Here is a 12,920-nt window from a genome sequence, read left to right as displayed (position 1 = left end):
TCTTTCCTTCTGCTAACTTTGGGGTGTTTTGTTTTTCTTTCTCTAATTGCTTTAGTTGTAAGGTTAGGTTGTTTATTTGAGATGTTTCTTGTTTTTTGTTTGTGGTTTATTATTGTAGGTTTTATCCTTCTCTTGTGTTTCCTGCCTAGAGAAGTTCCTTTAGCATTTGTTTGAAAGCTGGTTTGGTGGTGCTGAATTCTCTTAGCTTTTGCTTGTCTGTAAAGGTTTTATTTTCTCCGTCGAATCTGAATGAGATCCTTGCTGGGTAATCTTGGTTGTACGTTTTTCCCTTTCATCATTTTAAATATGTCCTGTCCCTCTCTTCTGGCTTGCAGAGTTTCTGCTGAAAGGTCAGCTGTTAACGTTTTGGGGATTCCGTTATATGTTATTTGTTGCTTTTCCCTTGCTGCTTTTAATATATTATCTTTGTATTTAATTTTTTATTATTTGATTAATATGTGTCTTGGCGTGTTTATCCTTTGACTTATTGTGTATGGGACTCTCTGCGCTTCCTGGACTTGACTATTTCCTTTCCCATATTAGGGAAGTTTTCAAGTGTAATCTCTCAAATACTTTCTCCTTTCTTTTACTCTTCTTCTTCTGGGACCCCTATAATTTGAATGTTGGAGCATTTAATGTTGTCCCAGAGGTCTCTGAGACTGTCCTCAATTCTTTTCATTCTTTTTTCTTTATTCTGCTCTGCAGTAGTTATTTCCACTATTTTATGTTCCAGGTCACTTATCCGTTCTTCTGCTTCAGTTATTCTGCTATTGATTCCTTCTAGTGAATTTAATTTCATTTACTGTGTTGTCCATCATTGTTTATTTGCTCTTTAGTTCTTCTAGGTCCTTGTTATATGTTTCTTGTATGTTCTGCATTCCATTTCCACAATTTTGGATCATCTTTACGATCATTACTGTGAATTCTTTTTCAGGTAGACTGCCTATTTCCTCTTCATTTGTTTGGTCTGGTGGGTTTTTACTTTGCTCCTTCATCTGCTGTGTATTTCTCTGTCTTCTCATTTTGCTTAACTTACTGTGTCTGGGGTCTCCTTTCGCAGGCTGCAGGTTCGTAGTCCCTGTTGTTTTCGGTGTCTGCCCCTAGTGGGTAAGGTTGGTTCAGTGGGTTGTGTAGGCTTCCTGCTGGAGGGGATTGGTGCCTGTGTTCTGGTGATGAGGCTGGATCGTGTCTTTCTGGCGGGCAGGACTGCATCCGGTCGTGTGTTTTGGGGTGTCTGTGACCTTAATATGATTTTAGGCAGCCTCTATGTTGATGGGTGTGGTTGTGTTCCTGTCTTGCTAGTTGTTTAGCATGGGGTGTCCAGCACTGGAGCTTGCTGGTCGTTGAGTGGAGCTGGGTCTTAGCATTGAGATGGAGATCTCTGGGAGAGCTCTAGCTGATTTATATTATGTGGGGTCAGGAGGTCTCTGGTGGTCCACTGTCCTGAACTCGGCTTTCCCACCTCAGAGGCTCAGGCTTGACACCTGGCTGGAGCACCAAGACCCTGTCAGCCAGACAGCCAGGTACGTGGGGAGTTTCTTGCCAGCATTCAGTAGGTTTTCTGTAGGAGTTGTTCCACATGTAGATGTATTTTTATGTATTTAGGGGGTGGAAGGTGAGCTCCACGTCTTATTCCTCTGCCATTTTGAAGGTCCTCTCTTATTTTATACTTTAAATAAAATCTTTATTGAAAGGAAAATTCTTTTTGCTTTTACATCACAAATAAAATATTGAGTTTGGCAAGATCGATAACTTGTTCTGGGGCCCACTGTCAGTATGCGCTAGGCCTGATGTTTAAATTATGTTGTCTAATATCAAAACCTGTGCTACTTTCATTTTATCATAAGATATACACACCTTATAGTTAAAAAGTAAGCTTGAGGAATATTTTAAACTAAAAATTGCATGTTTTCACACTAATGCTAATTGGATGTTGAACGACACAAAAATAATCATCCTGTATTCAGTTAAACTGTGAACTGATCACTGTTTAGATCACTGAAAAATCTAAATGTTTCAATTTATTAGTGTTAGTAAAGTTATCGTGATCAGCACATAAGTAATCAGTTGAATTTATTGAAAATTTACAGTGATTTGAGACTACTACTATGCTTTGTGATTAGACATACTCAATTATTTAATAGAACAGAATCAATAAACTATAAAAATGGATTCCTAATTAAGTGCAAAAGTGAGTTTCTTTTTATTTACCCTCTTTGTGGTACTGATGAGGATGAGGACTAAATTTCAGGTTGATACAAGAATAGAAAGTAGGTATAATGTTGATTAGAAATTCAACTGCTACCTGAGTTAAAATTAGCAATGTTTAATGAGAAGGGATGTGTCAATATATAAATACCTTTTTTTTTTTTTCTATTTGGAAGCTTTCTTTTATTTATCTTTTAATTTAAAATGCATCCTCATCACTAAGTTAAAGAGGTCTGTTGAAAATAAAAAGTAAAAAAAAAATATATGAATTTTCTGTGGCTCAGAGATTTACATACATGTGTTTGTACTAGCTATGAACATACATATGTGTGTATGCATATATATGTACATATATGTGTATTAGCTGTGCTTATTTTCATTTAGTCCTCAACTTGAAGATTTTTTTGTCAGTTTGCTTGTTGTTTGCCTAGACTAGCTTAATGGTGTCATATCATTTTTTCCTGTTATAAAACAGAAAACATGAGAAAGAGAACTTGTTTTTCTCCTGCTGTTTTATAATAGGGAAAGATGATATGGGGAAGATGTGTGGCTCTGATAAAGTAGAAATATATATTTAAAAAGATATTTCTACCTGAAGCATTTTGGAGGAGCATCACACACAGGCTTTAGGGTGAGATTTACAGATAGTGGCAAAGTTGAGTCTCTAATATTTACTTTCAGGAGAATATAGGAAGACTTCAATTACAGCAAGTTAAAGAGAGTCACATGTGTCTGAAACTGCCTCAGGTCAGCAATAAATAAATGGCAAACTATACTAGTTAGATGGAATTCTAACTTGTAACTAGTTTAGGATGTGCAACAGCAGCTCACTATCTGATGTGTAGCAGGAATAATAGTGCAGACTGAATTCTCAGAGTAGATCATATTATCACACTGACTCAGGACAATGGTCTCTCTAGGGCTGGAGGAACTGTAATCACAAATCACTGAGGTAGCTAAACCACTAAAATAGCATCAATATAATATAAAAAAGTAGCCTGAAAAACCAGTGTATAACATTACTCTATGGAGAAAGCAGTTGTTAAAATTTACATCTAAGCCATCTGATATTGTACTATCAACAATAGAAGATTTCCTCCAAAATTTTGTTTATCAGGGTCAGCCTCATATATCTAATAGAGTAGCTTGCCAGTGATTTAAGCTGGAAGGCTCTGTTTTCCATGGTTTTTGCACAGAGAATTGAATTTATGGACTATTCACGCAGCAGGGGCTATTACATGCAAGGTGCCAATGACTACTTGATTATCTTGGAAGGACCTCAAAGCTAGTTGGGCATGAAATAGAGGACCTCTTCAAATGAAAGGGATCAGAATATTCAACACAGTTTATAAAGTGTGACAATTCTATTATGTAAGTTTGAACAGCAGCCACTGTTGGAAAAAAAATCCATGAGAATATCCAGGAGAAAAATAGCTTGGCAGGACTAGTGACCGTGAAAAAATATAGGCTTCACTACTAGTGGGAGAACAATGTTTGGAGATTTTCTATCCTGAAAACTTGAATCATTCTCCATAGAATATGAAACTGGTCCCCAGTAATGTGAAGCTATTATAGCACAGATAATATTTGTAATAGCTGGCTCTAGATTTAATGTAGAAAAATTTCTCCATGATTGGGTTTTGAAATTAGTGATAATATCTAGTCAACTTTGGCTTCTAAATAAGAATCATGCATAGCTGTGTGCAAGAACGAAGAACAGGTTGGTTACCCATCCTTTCCTAAGGGAGGAGGAAATTTTTTTTTTAAATATACTTTTTATCTTAGAACACTATTAAATTTGTAGAATTATTGTGAAAACTGTGCAAGAGTTCCCATTTGCCCCACACTCAATTTCTCTTATTATGAACATATTACATTAGCATGCTACATTTGTCACCATTAATGAACAATGAACTGTTACATTATTAGTTAACTTTCATACTTTATTCAGATTTCCTTAGTTATTACCTAATGTCCTTTTTCTGTTCCAGGATCCCATCCACGATACCTAATTATATCAATTTGTCATGTCCCTCTTGGTTGTAACAGTTTCTCAGACTTTTCTTGTTTTTGGCGACCTTGAGAATTTTGAAGAGTGCTGGTCAGATATTTTGTAAAATCTCATTCAGCTGGGATTTGTCTGGTATTTTCTCATAATTAGACTGGTGTGATATATTTTAAGGAGGAAGACCATAGAGGCAAATTGCCATTTTCCTCACATCAAGGGTACATACTATCAGTATGATTTATCATCGTTGATCTTAGCAATCACTCCACTTAATGTAGTGTTTGTCAGTTTTACCCACCATAAACTTATCTTTTTTTCTCCCTATCTGTACTGTATTCTTTGAAAGTCATTGTGCAGAGCCCACATTTAAGGAGTGAGCTTATGCCCTACCTCCTTAAAAACAGAACATTTACATCAATTACTTGGAATTATTTTGCACTGGAGATTTGTCTCTTTTCTTCCTTTTAATTTATTTGATCCATCATTTATTTATAACTAATGGACTCATGAATATCTATTTTGTATGCTGGGTTATAATTCAATATGAGTTTACTTATTTTGTTGCTGAAATCATTCCAGCTTTGCCCATCAAGAGCTCTTTCAGATGGCTTTTGTATTTCTTTGACATATTTCCAACTTTGTTTTATTTTGAATTTTGTTTGTTTGCTTTTAGTACTTACTTTCTGGCACTACAAGATTTTGGTGCTAGTTGAGCTCATTGAAACTGGGATATCACTGTTTCTATGACCTCTCAGATGACAGAGCAAAAAGATATCATATATGTATATTCACTTACCTACAAATATTTCTGTATGTAACCATATGCATCTATTTTAAGTTAAACACCGGTTCATATTGAAATAGGAATTTGTTTAGCATCCAGGACTGTATTATGATGTTCAGAAGCTGCACATTCTATATGTCTTTTTGGACACTCTTTAATAAATTTGTTTTATACAATCTTGCACTGGTCTGTAATTCTGTTAAAAATAAAACTATTTTCTCATAGAACTATAACTACTCTTATTTTAAGTAAAATTTTCAGTTTTTATTTGCTAGGGTTCTGGGTTTGAGAATATAATCTCCAAACTCAGATGGTCTGAGACCTCTGTGGTCTCTTCTTCCAGGAATGGCAGATTGCTGGAGAACTAGTTTATACTTTTCCAGCCCAAAGAACACTGGTTTTTCTCCTAGAAAATGATTGGGTTTTTTTTCCTCTCAATTTGGCAGAGTGCCTATATATATGTGTCTTTCAAACTTGCCTAAATAATTAAATCACCTGGAGAACTTAAAAGAAAAAAAGTACTAATATGATCTCTTTACTCCAGACCAAATTCAGTTTGTGTAGGATGAGACCGTGGAAATATATATTTTTAAATCTCCCAGATGATTATATTATAGAGCTAGTAATGAGGGTAGCATTGATATAGGTGACTTCTAAGATCCTTTGGTCCTGAGATTCAGCAAATCTCTTATCTTCAATAATATGATCGGTCTGGATCAGTTGGTGTTTCATTCCCAATACAATTTAATACATGCAAAATAAACACAGTTCTAAAAGTTATTTGGTGCTTGAATAGTCAGATTAAAGAGCGCTTGCTTTATGTTTGCTATAGACCCTTTTATTCTGGTACCATATAAACCCCATTTTAGACAATGGGGCTTGTAGCCATCTGAGAAAATAAAATTGAACTAGGCCAATATGAATCTGTTATTCCAGAATGCAAAGTTCAAGTCCACTGTGGGTGATGTGAACTGCTTCCCATATTGGCGAATTGCATACTCTTTGTTGACCTACTTTGAGATAGAAAGATTCAGCTCTTAAAAAGCAGAAAAATAGTGTTTCTCCACCTTCTAAGTAGGACTGTACCCAAAGCAAAATAACAGTGTGGGTTGTTCTCAGAGATCCTTGGGGAAGATTTCACAGAACGCTAATAATACATTCAGGTATTGAGTGAGGCCCAAGGTCAGGAAACAGTGAAATCTAATGACTGAAAGTATTAAACTAGAAACCTAGATATTTGGATTTTAGTTCTGAGTCTCTGTAAAAGGCTTTCTGATACCAGGGAAGTCACAACACTTCTGTGTGCTTTGGTTTCTCCATCTGTAAAACCAGGATAATTTTTCTTCTTCGTTACAATGCCAAACAGATGCATGAAGAAATCTGTAAGAAAACACTTCAGATGCTATAGTGAAAAGTCACCTACACTGTACCAAATGCCAAGTTGTTATTGCTCTTCTATTTGATCCAAATATCTTTTGTAATCTAAATAAACTGCTTCCTTGACAGTGTTTAGGAACATTAGAAAACTAGTTTACCACAGCTTATTTGCTGATTTGCAATGAGGTCCTTCCCAATGTTTTGCCCAGTGTTTTTCTTTCTAATGCCAATCATCTTTGTGTAGTCATATATGCGTGTGTGTGTGTGTGTGTATACATATATATATATACATACACACACACACACACACACATACATGTACATATATTTTCTGCATGTTAAGTCAAGTTATGAGTCCCCTAAGGTGAACCTAGAGTATTTCCCAAGAATAAACAGAGCCTGCTACTGCTGATTTACCCAGGTTAAAAGAGTGACTTAATTTTAACTGTTTTATCAGCTTTTGCTTTTCCAGCTCTGAAATTCTGTGATTCTAATGGTGTATGTGAAAATTCTAAATGGATTTAGCTTCTGCATTATAAAGATCTCTGACCCAATCACACACTAAATAAGGTAAGTTCGAGCAAATTATATTAAGAACCTTTATTTTGGGTTTTGATTACGAGCTATTTAGTTGGATGTCTTTCTCCATTAGCTCCTCTGAAGGGCTTCATTTCGCGGAGCATGAGACAATGTAACAGTGTACATACAATGCTGCTGGGTTCCAAAATTAAGCTTCTTAATTATTTTTTAGCTATACTTTTTTACAGCTTCTCTGGTAGTTCTTGACTCAGAACATTTGAATGCTATTTCTCTGTAGGTGAAGATGGTGACACACAGTTGGAACTAACTCATTACCTACAGTGCCATATGCAGCTCAAGAGAAAGTTCAGTGAAGGGCAGGAAAAGTAGTTCAGACTTTTACCATTGTCTTTTTGCACCAATCACCTTGTATCCAGACAGCCTAGAAGGGTGGTGTGTGAAAAAGTGGGTTCAGCAGACGTGAACCTAAAGACAGGATTGGACTGTAGTTTTTATACCAAAAAAAAAGCAAACTATAAAAGCACATTGGATAATCCCATTATAAACTGTATCTTCACAAATATTCTTGGCTTCTTAGACTCTCTTGAACTAAAAGAACCTTTAAAACAAGATATATATGGTCAATCTTCTAGAAAGAGTAAATTTTTTGTTAAAAAATACTAAAAAGAGATTGGGAAGACATGGACATCTGAACACTAATGCAATATAGGGAAAGAATCTGTGTCCCATATCAGGAAAGAAACTAAAGATTTTTCTTTAACAGTGAACAATAGATTTATTTTTAGAGAGAAACTGTAAAACAAACTATAACTTGTGCTTTCATTTAGTACTTTGAAAGTGCCAGGTATTTTTATATGATGCCTGATACTTTCTCGAGGTTCTATCTATTTACCCAAAATGCACCCAGCTTTCTCAACCATAGTTGTCTCAAATACATCTACTACCATCATCTGTTCCTCATTGTATAGAGCTTTTGATAATAGACGGAAATGGACTCAACCCATTTTCCCTGAGACAAATCAGAATGTGAAACTCTAATCAAAAGGGAAAGGAGAGGATTTCTGATTCCTTGAAAACTTCACCTCAGTGTTTAGCTAGACTTGGGTCACAATTGAGATTTCAGTTCTAAGTCACAAAGGACAGCAGCGGGAGGGAATGGGGCGCCTTGCTCAGGGGCTTTCCCTTTGTGCTTGGATACGAGGCAGAGCTACTTAGAGCCAGGCTGAGGAGCAACACACACCTAGGTTGTACCTTTCCTCCACCACTTACCACTTTACTAACTTTGGAAGGGCCACTTGATCACACAGAGTATTTAACCCAGAAGGTTAGCATAAGGATTGACAAAATCAGGTTATATGCATACTCTGTAGAAAGTAGACACTCAATATAGCAATTATTATGTTATTATAGTGTTCATAAATAATATATCAATATATTATCCAAAGTGTCAGTAATATAGAGTTCTAAGTAAATTACTCAATACCTGAAACCACACTGTCAAATAATTAAACCCTGGTTTTGATCTTTGACCCTTCTGCCACCTAGTAGCTGGGTTCTTCCGACAGCTGAACTTCCGTCCTCGCCCTGCCAATCTAGGCCTGCCCTCTGTTTCCCAATCCCAGGTGACAGAGCTGCACCATGGAAGGAAACATTTCAAATCCCTGAAACATATCCTGAAATAAGAATATTTTTTAAACACTCTAAAAGGTAATCATTCTAAAATGTATCCCTTATATCCCTGTAGGGTAAACAAACATGGCTTTTCCGGTGTATTGAAGCTGTGTCATTAGAGTACTCCATCCAGTTGACTGGCACTCATTTATTACTCTCACCCCTATAGCTAATTCAGCCATGATGTCCAGCTGATTCCTCCTACCAAATTTCTCTTAAACCCATTACTTTTTTCTTCCCATCTGCCACCATAGTAGTCCATGCTGCCATCATCTCTCATCGCCTTGGAATACTGCAATACCTCCTAGCAGGTCTCCCGGCTTTCACTAGAGCCACTTCCCTTCACTCTCCCCAAATCACTCTGAGAGGATTTCCCTTGTTCTCCGGATAAATTAACAAAGTTCTAGGGCAGCCTGAATATCCTGCATGATCTGGTTTCTGCCTTCTAGCCTGATCTCATGCCACTCTTACTTCTTGGCACTCTAGTCCCTCTGTGTTTATCTCAGTCCTTTCTGTCAGGTCTTCAGAAGAGATGTTTCTTCTTCTGAAATGACCACCCTTCTACTCCTTCCTTATCATTAGAGTTAACTTCAGCTCACCCTTTGGAATTTAGTTTAAATAACATTTCCTCAAGGAAGCTCTCCCTGATTTTCCAGACTCCCCAGATTAGTCAGGTCTACAGTATGCAATATATTCCCAGTGTGTCTGACCTTGTCATAGCACTTACTGCTATGATCACTTAATGATTAATTTTGTAATTAGTTATTATATAATTATTTAATAATTATCTCTGCTGCTAGAATTTAGCTTCAAGAGGGCAGGGGCAAGTTAACTTTCCTTTGGGTGTCTATGTTTGTAAAATTGTTATAATAGTAGCCTCTACCATGGGAATAAATAGATGATGCAAGAAAAGTGCTGAGTACGGTGACTTGTATACAGTATGTTCTCACTAAAACAATATTAGCGTAACTGTTGTGTTGTGTACTGGGGGTGGGGGGGAGGGAGGAGGGGCTGTAGGACCAAGACAATAGTGCCTAGTCTTTTACTGACTAGTGATGTCTTATCAACAGGTGGTGTCAGAAGGAAAGGCTGCCTTGCCAGACCTGTGGTGGGCTTAATTTTAGCACAAATTAAGCAGTGTGTGCACAGAACTGAGGCAGAGCATCAGAAGAGAACAAACATGGTGGGTGACTGTGTTACTTATACATCCAGAAAATTGAAGCAATTTTAAAACCTCAAGCTGAGGTTTGAGTATCAGGCCCACAGAACTCTCAGCAGACTTGAGAATGCACTGGTCTTTTCTATAGAAAGGATAATCACCAAAAGGGGGTTGGTTAAATATGCTGAAGTCCTGTGCTAAAACATTTATTCTAAAGTTAACTGAGGTGCTGAAGAGTTTTACTCTTTTCCTGAAGAAACTACATAGTTGACATTTTCTCTGTTGATGGTGAACTGCCTACAGAGAAAGCTTTTTGCTTTACATCAAAAATTGGCCAAGAAGAAAGTAATGAGCAAAATGCAAAAGGACAAATCACTACAGAGTCATTATTCTCACTCTCTGACCTTAAGGAAAGGCAAATTTTGTGTGATTAAGAAGAGTCAGAGAACTGTAGCTTTTCTACTAAAGTTTCTCCTTTGCCTAGGCCATTGAAAAATTTTAAAACAGTCAGCAGAAGCAGAGAAAAAAGCTGTAAATATTTTTGAGACTCTAAAAATGTTTCTAAACATCCCCAGTCTATCATTTTAAAATGTAGACAAAGGTAGAAGAAAATCAGCATGTCTTGAGCACCAATTATGTGCCTGGTCCTGTAATAGGTGTTTTCTTTATATTTTTCTTCTTTGTCTTATTTTAATCTTTAAACAACTCTGAAAGAAATAGGTTATTGTTTCCAATTTACTGTTTTTTTTTTTTAAAGTAATTTGCTAAGTCTAATAGTAGATGTATCTGGCATTTGGAAACAAGTTCACCCAGCTTCAAAAACTGTGTTCTGAAATATATTTTCTCCCAAAGCTAATAAAAACTTTTAGAGTCTCTTCCAATTCTAAAATTCTAAAAATATATTTAAATCATAGCATTAACAATCTTCCTTCTAGCAAAATTTCAACATGGTTAAATGCGACTCTGCAAATATTCCTTGCCTGCACCTGAAAAACTAAAAGTGGATTGAGAAAAGCCATAAAAATGCTAACTGGACTCACTTTAAATTCACAATTACAAACCTGAAGGGGACTTAGGTCCTTCCACGCAATCCTTCTCTCTGTCTCCCTGGTAGAGTCACTCTGTCACTCAACTCTTTCTCATCTGCTCCTCTTTCCTCCAGCCTCTACAACCTTTTCTCCTTCTCACTCTCAGTTACTAAGCATGCTTTTCATTAATAGAGAAATTGGAAAATTTCCAGATGCTTCCATTTACATGTCTACCAACTCAGTTGTATCTGTAGATATGTATTTTGTCTTTCCTCACGTTACAACAGATGGGCTGGCCGCCACAATCTACTGACGGCACCTCAATTTATGCACTGGATTCCAACATCGCATTAATTTAAAGAATTTCCTCCTTAAATAGTTCCTTCTCTCAATCATTATCAGATTTTTTCATATCTACTGGAAAATTCCAAAGAGTACGTGTATGTGTATATATGCTTATGAATATATAAGCACACATGAATTCATACACGAGTACACATATATATGAATACATATATATGAATGCATATATATATGATTACATACATATATATACATACATATATATATATATGTATATAAAATCAGTTCTATTCACACTAGTTTTGTTCTATAAATTCACCAGGAGTGCTGAATTAGTGAATATGTAAGTTTTGCTCCTAGTAGAAACACAGGGTTATGTTCCTGAGAGCCTCAGTTTACAGCATTTTGTTTTACATGTGTTTCTGTTTAAAGGAACCGTATTTAATACATATTTCTTAAATATAATTAATTTCATGGTCTTTGAATATTTAAGGTTACAAACTTTGAAATTTATTTGCATTATGTAGGTTTGTTTTCCAAAGTCCTTGTAAAACAAGCCAGTCTCAGTGTTGAAACATACTTAACCATATAACTTTTTCCCTGTATAATGCTTAGCAGTTATTTTTTCAAATTCTCCCACAGCCTCCTGATCTGTGGAATCTACCTTGCCTTCAAGTTTAACATTTTCATACCAGATCCTTTTTCTGAAATGTGTGAACCAGCCAGAACTAGCTGAGGTGGGTTTAACATTTCCCTGAACCTGGATAATAGGACTACAAATTTCTTTGGCTTTCATCCTCACTACAGTACAGTTCACTGTGCCTTTTTTAAAATCAGCATCTCATGAATCTACAAATTTAGCCACTTTTCCATATTTACCATAGTTTCATTACACAGTTTATGGAGTAGACTCACATACAGTTCATTGAATTTCCTCTTCCTTTTTCTAACTGTACTGTATTGTTGCTTCATCAACAGTGAACTCAAAACCAATGGCATGATAACTCATGCCCAAATGAAGCTTATTAACATACATATTTCTCCCTAAGGTATATTGAACCTTCTTATGCTTAGAGGCACTAGATAGCTGTACTTAGTATCGCATTGGGAGGGTGTTTTAAACAGGGGAATCACTAGACAAAAAGCACAAAAATGAAAAAATTGTGACACTAAGTAGACCATGAAAAAAAACCACTTGTTTACAGTTTGAGAGCTGAAACAAGAAGGCAGAACATTGCCTTGTTGACCTCAGTGGAGAATGTACATGTCAGGCCACTCAGAGTTTTCACCAGGTGTTGATTTTGGGGTTACAAATAAATTTTAGCAAGTAGTGAATTGGCAAATTCAGAATCTGTGAATAATGGGCATTGAGTACATATATGTATAATATATACATTCTCTGTACACATGCAGTAATTATATTTTGTAATTAAAACCACAAGTATACTTCGTATATTTATATAAGTGCTGTAATTGAAAATTAACAAAACCAAAAAGTTTTGTCCCTGATTCATCTGCAATTTATTGCCCTATATCTCTGCTCCCTTTGAAATTTTATAGTCTTACTAGCTCCAGTAACTTTTATCCTATTCTTTCTTAAACTGCAGTATCAAAACTTCACTGTCAAGCTCATCAACAACTATACATTGTTAAATCCTACAGTCAATACTTAATCCTCATCTTACTCAACCAAACTCATCATCTGATACAGCTGACCATCTCCCCCTTCTTAAAACTCTCTCTCCAATTACTTTCTGGACACCGTTCTCAGTTGGTTCTTCTTTTCTGGGGCTTTCTCCTCTACAGCAGGGATTTTCAAATTTATGAGTACATAATTACGGG

Source organism: Delphinapterus leucas, chromosome 14, assembly GCF_059928025.1.
Source record: "Delphinapterus leucas isolate spDelLeu-1000000601 "Yukka" chromosome 14, BTC_Dleu_Yukka2, whole genome shotgun sequence".
In the NCBI taxonomy this organism is placed as follows: Eukaryota; Metazoa; Chordata; class Mammalia; order Artiodactyla; family Monodontidae; genus Delphinapterus; species Delphinapterus leucas.
This window is presented reverse-complemented; position numbering follows the sequence as displayed.